Source organism: Cydia splendana, chromosome 2 (assembly GCF_910591565.1).
Source record: "Cydia splendana chromosome 2, ilCydSple1.2, whole genome shotgun sequence".
In the NCBI taxonomy this organism is placed as follows: Eukaryota; Metazoa; Arthropoda; class Insecta; order Lepidoptera; family Tortricidae; genus Cydia; species Cydia splendana.
Genome location: NC_085961.1, coordinates 7,298,013 through 7,309,863, shown reverse-complemented (window position 1 = coordinate 7,309,863; position 11,851 = coordinate 7,298,013). Strand labels below are relative to the sequence as shown.

The 11,851-nt window shown below is 36.1% G+C and overlaps 1 pseudogene; it reads left to right on the top strand.

The window, feature by feature from the left end:
• The first annotated feature begins 2,896 nt into the window (after window positions 1–2,896).
• LOC134800797 (serine protease inhibitor dipetalogastin-like) lies at window positions 2,897–11,226 on the top strand (annotated as a pseudogene).
• Window positions 11,227–11,851: the final 625 nt, after the last annotated feature.

The following is an 11,851-nucleotide window of genomic DNA, read 5'->3' as shown; positions in this document are numbered from 1 at the left end:
TCTTTTTCTCGACTCGTATAGGAAGAACATTGTCACATCACTAGTCTGTGCCTGCTACCTAAATGCCACGAGTTACCGATGTGTGCTCATCACTAATCTTTTAAGTGCTACCTAAATGCCACGAGTTACCGATGTGTACTTATGAGTGTATTGCAAAAAAATTGTACATAATTAAGCACCTGTAATTAGTCCAAAGTTAACTGCTTCCATTGTGTTACCACAGTTAAGCCATTTCTATTTAAGTTAGATGCATGAAAGTGTGTTAGCGAATGCTATAGACTTATATGTGTATGATTTAAGTACAATAAATACAATACAATACAATTTACATAGTTAATTTTCGTAACACAAATTAATCAATTAAGTTAAGACTAATCACAGCTTCTTAACTGCGCTTATCGTGACCCAGTGAGCACTACGATAAATTAATCAAAGGCTAGCCGTCAAAAATCGACTTTATGTCTACTTATCCAACAATTGTAGCCACTTACCGTGTATTGTTGTCTAAGTGGACAAAACGGTATGAATGTTATAAAACTGTATAAATCTAGACAAGTGACATTTATATCATTTAACTTATCCACTAAGTTTAAGTTGGAAATGTAGATAAATGACATAATATCCAACGACCATGTTATGCAGCTAATCGTTTAACGACTATCGCTGTCAAAAGTGGAAAAGACGACAAATCAATAAAAACTGGATAAAATGTCCGTTTTATCATCATTTCTCCAGCCATATCATTTATACAGTCGACCATCATAGCCTTGCAGCTGGATATTAGTAAAGTGCTTTTGGTATTTCAAACTTTATTCCATATCACTTTCAATGTAAGTAATTGAGATAATCTTAAGTATGTAGTTTTGATTAAAAAAGTGAAATTTATTGTAGAAAAAAATTTACGTGTTGTACGGTCGAATTTGGTGTTCTAAGAGATAGGTATCAAATTCTACGGTAACTTTTGAAATAATAAAAAAATATCTAATAATATTGAAACAATACCTATACAATTACTACTTCACCTGAATACATAACATATTGTTGAATATGACAAAGCAAACAAAAACTATATCATTTAAAAACATATTTGTCCATTTTTACAAAAATAATTATTTTTCCCTTGATTACGGATCTTTCATAACATAAATCCAGTACACATATTACCAAGAGGAGGGTTCTGCTCAAGTAGTTTAGCCCCATCCCGCATAACAAACGTGTTATTAATACGAATTATACAAAAAACTTTTATTTCGACACTCTCAAGGAAATCAAAATTTATAACTTACTTTCCGTTGACCTAGAACTATAAGCAAGTAATATCGTCTTACACTCTGCTTACACTACACAGGGAAAAATCGGAAAAATATATATTTATAAAAAAAAATATATTAGTAGGTACGGGACCCTGTAACGGTTTCCTATAAAACCTCCTTGGCATTTAGCGCTTTCAAAGCCGCTTTGTACTGGCCGGTTGCCAAAATTTGAAACATTTTAAAATCTCGTTCGGAAATCTCCCAACAAACAGTTAGTCGTATAACAAGTAGCTATACGACTCGAAGTACTATAAAGGTAGCATAACAGTTGTCATTTTGACTAATGGTGCATTATGCAACTAAATAGTCGGATAAACTTATTGTCGTGTAGCAAGGTCGAATAAATGTTTATTCTACCATTTTATACAACTAAATAGTCGGTGAAACTTATAGTCGTATAGCAAGGTCGAATAAACGTTTATTCTACCGTTTTATACAACTAATAGTCGGTAAACTTATTGTCGTATAGCAAGGTCGAATAAACGTTTATTCTACCATTTTATACGACAGTCGTATAGTAGGTATCACGACGACTCCTATAAAACTTTCTTACACGACAGTTGGTCGCATAGAGGTCCTCATTATTATGGTCGTAATAATGTCGTAGTCACGACAATTTTGTGGCATGAATGTCCATTATGCGACTTTTAAACTACTAATAGTTGCTTACACGTCGTAAAAGTGTTCCTTATAAGACAGTCGACTAACTGTTATTATGGCGACCGCTATCCGTATTTAAGTAGCAAAAGTGCTATTATACTACAGCTATTTAACCAACAGTCGAATAGATGTGGTAAAATAAACTTTTATACAACTTTTGAAAAGCTGTGGCGACCATTCCAATTCAAAAGTATATATTATAGAACCTCAAGTTGTATAACTGTCGCATAAGGCATCTGCTTAATAATTTGTTAGTCAATATAATTAAATAAGTAAGAATTTTAAAAGCGCATCAACAATTAGTTATAAACTTATATAGCAATCATCAGTAAATTTAACTGCGCAGTAGTTTACAGATATTACATACACTTTTGTCTCCTATTTCATAAACCACCAACTTAAAAAAATGGCTACTTATACCTTCCTTCAAAGATACAAATTCATACCACTTGCTGTTAATATTGGTGTCATTTTTGACACAAGCCGACGCGGAACTTGCGTTGAGAAATAAGCTATTTGTACGACCTTAAGCGGCGATAAATCAACTTAAAGTCGTATAAATATCGTATTTATCACCACTACTCTTCCTTAAGTCGAATAAGCGTCGTAGTAGTTACTATTTATACGACGAAGTGTCGAATCGGCGACGCATATACGACGACTATGCAACTAAATAGGTATTATCACGACCATTAACACTCAACGTATATACGACGTTTAAACGACCATAAAATTTGGTCGTGTAAACCTAAATTTTGCCTCAAATTGTTAGTTGGGCTGTCGCTTGAAAAAACGGCGAAGATCGGTCACATATTATTTTCGCAAATAAACTTTTAAATATCTTGTATTTAACATTGTAGGTATACTAACCTTGACTCAATTTGGATGGCGTGTTGCTGATCGCACTTATTTAAGCTGTGGACATGTCCCCGGATTGGGTAAGTGTTAAAGTCTTGAGACTATTTAATTTAAGTTGCTAATAGGAATAATTTGACTTTAATCATTGTGTTATTATTACTATTGAGAAGCCATACTAAACAATGAAATTTTCGCAATCACAACCTGTACCACGCGACTAAAACGTCATAAGCGCCGTAAAATTGATAGCGCGTACGTGTTTAGGTCACGACACTATGAATAGGGTTGAAAATTCTTGAAAAATTCAAATCGTTTTTTTAGGACGTTTTGAAATTTTCTTTTTTTTCCGTATTTTTCAGTTTTTTTGGGAAAGAAATGAAACTTTTTTAAACTAACGACAGCGTGAAAGTCAATAGACATTTTCACAAACGATCGCCAGCCAGCATTTAGATAACAAAACACACGACTAAGCAGGTGTAGTTACCTAAACTATGGATTAAATATAAATGGAAAAATTCACTAGTTCTTTTCAGTTGCGTTTTTTCCGTTTATTTCCGATTTTTTTGTTTTTTTTCGGAAAAATATTAAACTTAGTGACATTGTTTTTTTCCGAATAAAACTGAAAAAAAACATGGGTTTAGAAAAAAAACGGGAATTTTTCCGGGTTTCTTCAACCCTAACTATGAATAACTAAAATATATATTTTATTGATATTCAGCCTGCGGTGTATACCTACCTATAGACAGAGAGAATATGAATTACTGCTAGTGAACCCTAACAAAAGGTACCTACGTCCTATTATAACCTTTAACCATGTGGTGTTTTTTGCACAAATTCAAACAATGAAAAACAATCTGAAAGTATAAATATTGTAGCAAAGAGGATTCTACCTTAGTTCTTCCCAACCAACCACAACATGCAGCTCTTAGCAGGTTAAGTAGTTAAATTTTTATTTTTACTGTTATATTCTATTTTGATTGTATAATTTTGAATCCAAGCTGAAGTAGTAGCTACTTACCCTCTTATTCATAAAACTTTGCGGGTCTGATTTAGTTAAATTATCGATACCTTTGGGTTCAATTGGCGTAAAGGACATTTTGGCGAAAATGAGTTATATATACAGTTTTGTTCGGAATTCCAAGCGCTATCGTTCTGTATAGTTAAAATTTCGATATCTCTTAAAAAGTGGCCTTTACGACCCAATTTTTACACTATGAACTTGCAAAATCAGCTTAGCCCAAGGGGCGTAAATGACCAGTTACAAATTAGATGTTCAAAGATATTATCGTAAAGGTTACCGCTAAATATAAATATTGTTGTAAATGACTTACATGTCTTTTGTCGTCCTTTAAGCCCTTCATTTGTCTTAAATTAATGATGTTTCATATCGTATGGTCAAGATGGTCGTAAAAGACATATTTTACAATTGGTATTATTGTACTTGTCCTTTACGACCCGCTCTAAAAATATTTTTTAATAAGTATAATAAGAAGCGAACAAGGTTGTAAAGGACTTTTCTAATACTTGTATCTTTTACTACCTCAAATTAGTTAAATAGTTACTAAACTCTAAATTCAAAACAAATAACATGGACGTAGCGGTGAATAATATCAAATAAATCGTTTTCTGGGACCTTTATTACTATAATGTAATGTTTGCCCTTAAATTCGAACGCATTTATGCTAGGAGATTTTTCCGCTGTTATCTTTGTTCATGGGCGTAAAGGGTGTCACCCTATTTCACAGACAGAAATTTCATAGAATGTCGTTTCTCAGAAATTATTTCATATATTATTTGGTTCATATACTTTCAGTTCCAATATTATTGTTTCATAGACTATTTACTTGGTTGAAACATATTTCACAGAAATTAAGTTGAATGTATATTACTATCAAACTTTTTAAATTTAGAAACTTCTCAAACAGTAGAATTATGTTTCGTGTATTCTTGTTTCGTAGACACAGATTCCATAGATTGTTGTTTCATAGGAACTGTTTAAAATAATATTTAGTTCGAGTATTTTCTTTTCACATATTATTATTTCAGAACTTATGCACTTCATTTAAATTTATTGAAAAGAAACTCAATGCAAAGAATTGTAATATTAGAACTGCGACCCCCGCAGAAACAAACTGTTGCCAGAAAGTAGGTGAGGTTAGAACTGCGACCCCCGCAGAAAAAAACGGTTGCCAGAAAAGTAGGTTAGGTTAGGTTAGAACTGCGACCCCTGCGGAAACAAACTGTTGCCAGAAAAGTAAGTTATGTTAGAACTGCGACCCCCACAGAAACAAACTGTTGCTAGAAAAGTAGGTTAGGTTAGAACTGCGACCACCGCAGAAACAAACTGTTGCCAGAAAAGTAGGTGAGGTTAGAACTGCGACCCCCGCAGAAAAAAACGGTTGCCAGAAAAGTAGGTTAGGTAGGGTTAGAACTGCGACCCCTGCGGAAACAAACTGTTGCCAGAAAAGTAGGTTAGGTTAGGTTAGAACTGCGACCCCCGCAGAAACAAACTGTTGCTAGAAAAGTAGGTAAGGTTAGGTAAGAACTGCGACCCCCGCAGAAACAAACTGTTGCTACAAAAGTAGGTTAGGTTAGGTTAGACCTGCGACCCCCGCAGAAAAAAACTGTTGCCAGAAAAGTAGGTTAGATTAGGTTAGAACTGCGACCCCCGCAGAAACAAACTGTTGCTAGAAAAGTAGGTTAGGTTAGAACTGCGCCCAAGTAGCACAGATTAGCTGTATAGCAGCCGCATAATGAAGTACGAATACGCTTGAAGCTGGAATATAAAAGCTGCATAAGAGCTGTATAAGCGTCTTTTCAGCTTTTATAACTCTTAAATGGGCACAAATTAGGCAGCCTTAAGTTCACATAGCTACTTAAGAGCGTTGTAGCAGCAATTTAACGGAATTATAAGGGGTAACAGGAGTTATAAGAGATGTATATTGACTGGGTAAGAGACCACCAGTTACCCTTTATTCAGCTAATATGTCACATGTGCGCCCTAATACCGGGAAAGATTGACGTTGGGCTGAATAAAAGATAATTAATAACATACTTTTACACCTCTGCCTTAAAAATCAGCTATTATATTTCGTATAGTGACGACGAACGCAGAGGTGAACATATTTATATTGAAACAAAAACGTTAAGCGCAACGACACCATAAGTCATTTTGTTAAAGTGTTTAATTAAATGTTTGTACATGATCTTTTATATATTAATGCGAGAAAGATGTTTGGGAATGCAAGTTTATTGACATTATATATATATATTATCTAAGAAAATTTCAGTGCGCCACGAAAATAATCAGTATTTATTTAAATAAATGATATAAATAAGCTATGTGTAAAAACTATTTCAGTGGTTTGGACAGAATTATGAGATAAAAAGTTAATAATACGTTATAGGAAGTACTAAACTAATGATTTAGGTTAAGAACTCAGGCACAAAACCTTATTGTTACCCTTAAAAGTTGGAAAAGCAATTTCAATTTTGTAGGTTATATACAATAAAATGGCGGTCAATGTTAAAACGCAACGTGAACCTTTAAAATTCTAATATGCAGCATACGACTGTTATATATCTGACAAAGATACTTAAGTGAACCACTATACAGTCCAAGTCGTTATTTCGATACACGAGTGGACCTCTAAACAATTATAAGGCATCTTGTGAACGTTTAAACAGCCGCTATGCAGACAGTCCCAATGGTAGTATAATAGGCTGCTTAGCGGTAAACATGTTCAGCGCTAAGCCGTATTATGCGCCACATGTGTTCGATTATACGTCTATTGGTTTCATAATAGTTCACTCGTTCTCCCTTATAATAAGTCAGCGAAATAAAAGCTGCTTTAGCGGTAAACATGTTCAGCGATAAGCTGTATTATGCGCCCCATGTGTTCCATTATACGTCTATTGGCTTCATAATAGTTCATTCGTGCTCCCTTAAAAAGTCAGAATAATAAAAGCTGCTAAGCGGTAAACATGTTCAGCTATAAGCTGTATTATGCCCATGCCCCATGTGTTCCATTTATACGTCTATTAGCTTCATATTAGTTCACTCGTGCTCCCTTAAAAGTCAGCGTAATAAAAGCTGCTTAGCGGTAAACATGTTCAGCGATAAGCTGTATTATGCGCCACGTGTGTTCCATTATACGTCTATTGACTTCATAATAGTTCATTCGTGCTTCCTTAAAAAGTCAGCGCAATAAAAGCTGCTTAGCGGTAAACACGTTCAGCGATGAGCTGTATTATGCGCCACTTGTGTTCCATTTTACGTCTATTGGCTTCATATTAGTTCACTCATGGTCCCTTAAAAGTCAGTGTAATAAAAGCTGCTTAGCGGTAATCATGTTAAGCGACAAGCTGTATTATGTGCCACATGTGTTCTATTATACGTCTATTAGCTTCATAATCGTTCACTTGCGCTCCCTTAATAAGTCAACGTAATAAAAGTCCACAATTACCTCCTTCTACAGCACATGGCGTAATTTTATCCACTAAACAAACCTTATAACGGTTAAAGCATTTGATAACCCTTAAAGCTGTATAGGGTCGTAGCAAATATACCTTTATATCACTCTTTGCATATTAATGGTAGTTTTCAGAGCCGTAATGCAGCTTTTAATCAGCCCTAAGCTATATAAATATCACTGAGATCTATTATACAGCTGTAGGACCACGAGTGTGCTCTTATAAGTGTCTTAATACGCACAGAGCGTTAGATAGAACTAAAAGTGAGTAGTTATAGAGCTATCTGTGCTACTTGGGCGACCCCTGCGGAAAAAACTGTTGCTAGAAAAGTAGGTTAGGTTAGAACTGCGATCCCCGCAGAAACAAACTGTTGCTACAAAAGTAGGTTAGGTTAGGTTAGACCTGCGACCCCCGCAGAAAAAAACTGTTGCCAGAAAAGTAGGTTAGGTTAGGTTAGAACTGCGACCCCCGCAGAAACAAACTGTTGCTAGAAAAGTAGGTTAGGTTAGAACTGCGACCACCGCAGAAACAAACTGTTGCTAGAAAAGTAGGTTAGGTTAGGTTAGAACTGCGACCACTGCGGAAAAAACTGCTGCTAGAAAAGTAGGTTAGGTTAGAACTGCGACCCCCGCAGAAACAAACTGTTGCTACAAAAGAAGGTTAGGTTAGGTTAGAACTGCGACCCCCGCAGAAACAAACTGTTGCTACAAAAGAAGGTTAGGTTAGGTTAGACCTGCGACCCCCGCAGAAACAAACTGTTGCTAGAAAAGTAGGTTAGGTTAGAACTGCGACCACCGCAGAAACAAACTGTTGCTAGGAAAGTAGGTTAGGTTAGGTTAGAACTGCGACCTGACTGACCTGACTGAGAAGATCTATGATTTAATTTTTGACAAAGTAAGTATTGAGTTACTGAGCCTTCTATGAAATGAAAATATTAAGTTTAATAAAATTTTAAACAAAATTCTATGAATATGCAGGCTTGGAAACAAGTTTTATATAAACTTAATATTATAAGGAATAATAATATATGACCTGAAATTTTATGACATGAATTTAGAAACATTAATTTTCTGAACTATAAAAAATCTACAAGTACAGCTTCTACAATGTAAGTGCACTGGAAGTTGATCATTCTATGAAATGATAATAATTATGAGAAACATTTTCTATGAAGCACAATTCTACGAAAATGTAGTATATGAAACAACGTACAACCGGGCGTAAAGATCTATAAATCCAAATAAATAAATCGTTTTATGGGTCCTTTACTACTAAAATGTAATGTTTGCCCTTCAAATTAGAAACCTCAGTGTTTTTTCCGCAACTATCATTGTTTTACTTGCAGTGGAATCTCTTATAGTCTTGCGACAACATACTAGCCTGTGCATAATACACTCTGTACCTTTCCGACTCGCATTTCTTGTTGATTAGGAGAACGAGACAGGTGTATCAGCGACTGCCCATCGCCTCGCTATCCCGATTCTCATTGGGCATGCAGCTTGACCAGCGCAGGGTTATGTTATGACTGTTTATTATCCGTCCCTGAGCGGTGGAAGTGGTTGTTTGTGCGTAATTTAATTATTTGTGTCATTGTTTGAGCTCGGCTACAATAACTCGTTGAAAAATTCGTTTCATGCCCTTTAGAAAGTTTGAAACGTATCTGAACGAAGTGGTAATTAATACTTATTAACCGAATCGGTTTTAATTAATTCATTTACTTAATTATTTCATAATCGTTCTAACAAAATATATTTTTAAGTGTTTGAAATCAGAAATTAATGCAGCTATAGGTAACGGGGACTAAATAACACAGAAATCACTACTTGAGTAACTTGAATAGGAATTAATAGTGTTTTTCGATTAAATATCTTGATGTATCGTATTTTGAAATAAGAGATCTTGAAATATTGAAACAGTACCTATTACCTATTATAACTTATTGTATTGAATTTTAGTCTTTGGACGTTTATTCACAAAAAAATCGTCCAAATGCTTGATATGCTAATTCTAATCATAGTTAGCCGATCTAATACTTCCCTTGTTATGATTATAAGCTGTTATGTTATGATTGTTATAATATAAGGCGGCTAGTGTTAAGCATTGGGACATTTACTTTACCTTCATTCCCGAATATTAGCAACTTTTTGAGCATTTAATTCTTTTTTATCATATAATTGGTTAAAAATATTGTGTTTTCTTTATTATTACTATATTATCAGAAAAATATTAATTACAACTATAATCGGGACATACCTAGCATATTTAACTACCGTTTGATACATTTTTAAGCTTCGTAACAGTAAACAGTTAACATGTGTACCGTGGCTGGTAACTAATACACCCCAAATTTGGAATAAAATAGCATTTATCTAGTAGCATTTGGTTTCTGTAAAAAAATTATATTATGGCTAGTGATAATTATGGCTTACAATGATGATGACAAATGATATTATTGTAATTGATTTTATGGGAAACAAAGTTTCTGGCACGTGACTAATATAGTAAACAATAAGTATTGCATATGTAATTATGGGAAACAATATAATGGCTGTTGACTATTATGGCAAATTAAATTATGGCAAATGAAATTCTGGCATGTGGGTGTATACCCTTGTAGTTGGTTGCCAACCTGGTTGCTGCGTTGGCAGCGGAAACTGTCGTGCCTACTCCTGGGCCTACGAATTCGTATGCCGAATGCAATTATCAATGTCCTGTAGTAGCTCCAGTCTGTGGAACCGATGGAAAGACCTACTCCAGCTCGTGCTACTTGGAGTGCGTCAAGAGAAAACAAACTCAAGGCGGGCAAGTATCTGTAAAAGTCACTGTCATTTCCTCTGGACGCTGCCCTGAGCAGCCCTGCATATGCCCAGCTGTAGTCGATCCAGTTTGTGGAACCAATGGATGGACATATTCTAATAGATGCGAGCTGGGGTGCGATAGCGCAAGGAATCAGCGGTATGGCTACCCACCTATCTATGTTAAGAGCTTAGGCAAGTGCCCTGAACCAGCGTGTGCTTGCGCTGAATACGTACAGCTGGTATGCGGTACAGATGGACGAACATATGGAAATCCTTGCAAACTAAACTGTGAAAGCAAGAACCAACAAGAACACGGACGCCCTCCGATCTTCATCGCCAGCTACGGTCGCTGCCCAGCGTCATCATGCAATCGTCCAACAATAATTTTCCCCGTTTGCGGCACGAATGGTCGAACCTTCAGGAATACTTGCTATCTCGAATGCGCAAGCTGGCAAAATACAAATAACGGTCGACCACCAATTTACGTCCAGAATTACGGCGTGTGTCCCGTAGAACACTGTGTTTGTCCAGCTGATGTAAGACCAGTTTGCGCTAGTGATGGAAATACTTACAACAATCGCGCATTGCAGTGTCAAAACGAAATACGATTTGCTCTAGGTCCTCTAGGACAACCTCCTTTAACCAAACTTTACGACGGACCTTGTAAAGGCAGCTCATGTCCATAGAACTATGACCCAGTATGTGGAAACGATGGAAAGACCTACGGGAATTTATGTTTACTAAAATGCGAGAACATAAGACGTTGGTACCAAAATCTCCCACCGCTGACGTACACCAAAGGCGAATGCGGTTGCATCTGTCCATACATTTGGAAGCCTGTGTGTGCCAGCGACTTCCAAACGTATCCTAACAAGTGTGCTTTAGGTTGTGAGAATCGGCGTCGCGTTCACGCAGGTCTACCAGCACTGTATATAATCAATTATGGGGAATGTGGCTGCAATTGTAATTCCAACTTCAAGCTCGAAGTCTGCGGCTCTGACAAACGCACATACTTTAACATCTGCTACTTCAACTGCGCCAATTTCTATCTTATTCGCAACGGCAAGCCAGCTATCACCATTATCAAGAATGGCCCTTGCTAAATGTCATTAGATCACCTAAAAAAAAATTGTGTCTTAGGTTTTGTAGTTCCGAAAAGTAGGTAGGTAAAAATAAAGACATATTTCTAAATTCAGATGGTATTTTCATTTAAAATATAATCTCATGTTCACCCTTTGAACGCCTAGGATGCCCGTGAACGCGCACGGAAAGCCACACAATAAGCGCCATGACGTGTAGGTACGTCTGTATACATTAAAAAGTAAATTCTGTAATAAATAGCTCTGAAACACGCTTCTGACATTTTATTATAGCTCTAGTCCAGCGGTCGGTAACCTTTTAGCAGCCAAGGGTCACATAGTAGTTAACGGAGGTGACGCGAGCCGTACTTTGTTAATATTTATAACTTTATGAGACATTTTCGTTTGTCACTATTACATACAAAATAGCCAATGCGGTCCGAGGGCCGCAAGTGACTGGTTCACGAGCCGCATGCGGCCCGCGGGCCGCAGGTTGCCGACCGCTGCCTCTAGTCCTTCACTTCTTCCAACTTTTTTGATATTAATTTTTTAATTGAATGTAACAGCTCAATTAAAATGCCTATAATAACTTTCCTAAAATCTACACGAGTTTTGTTTGTTCAAACAACAATAGGTACTCATTTGTATAATCAAACTTTACTTTAACTAG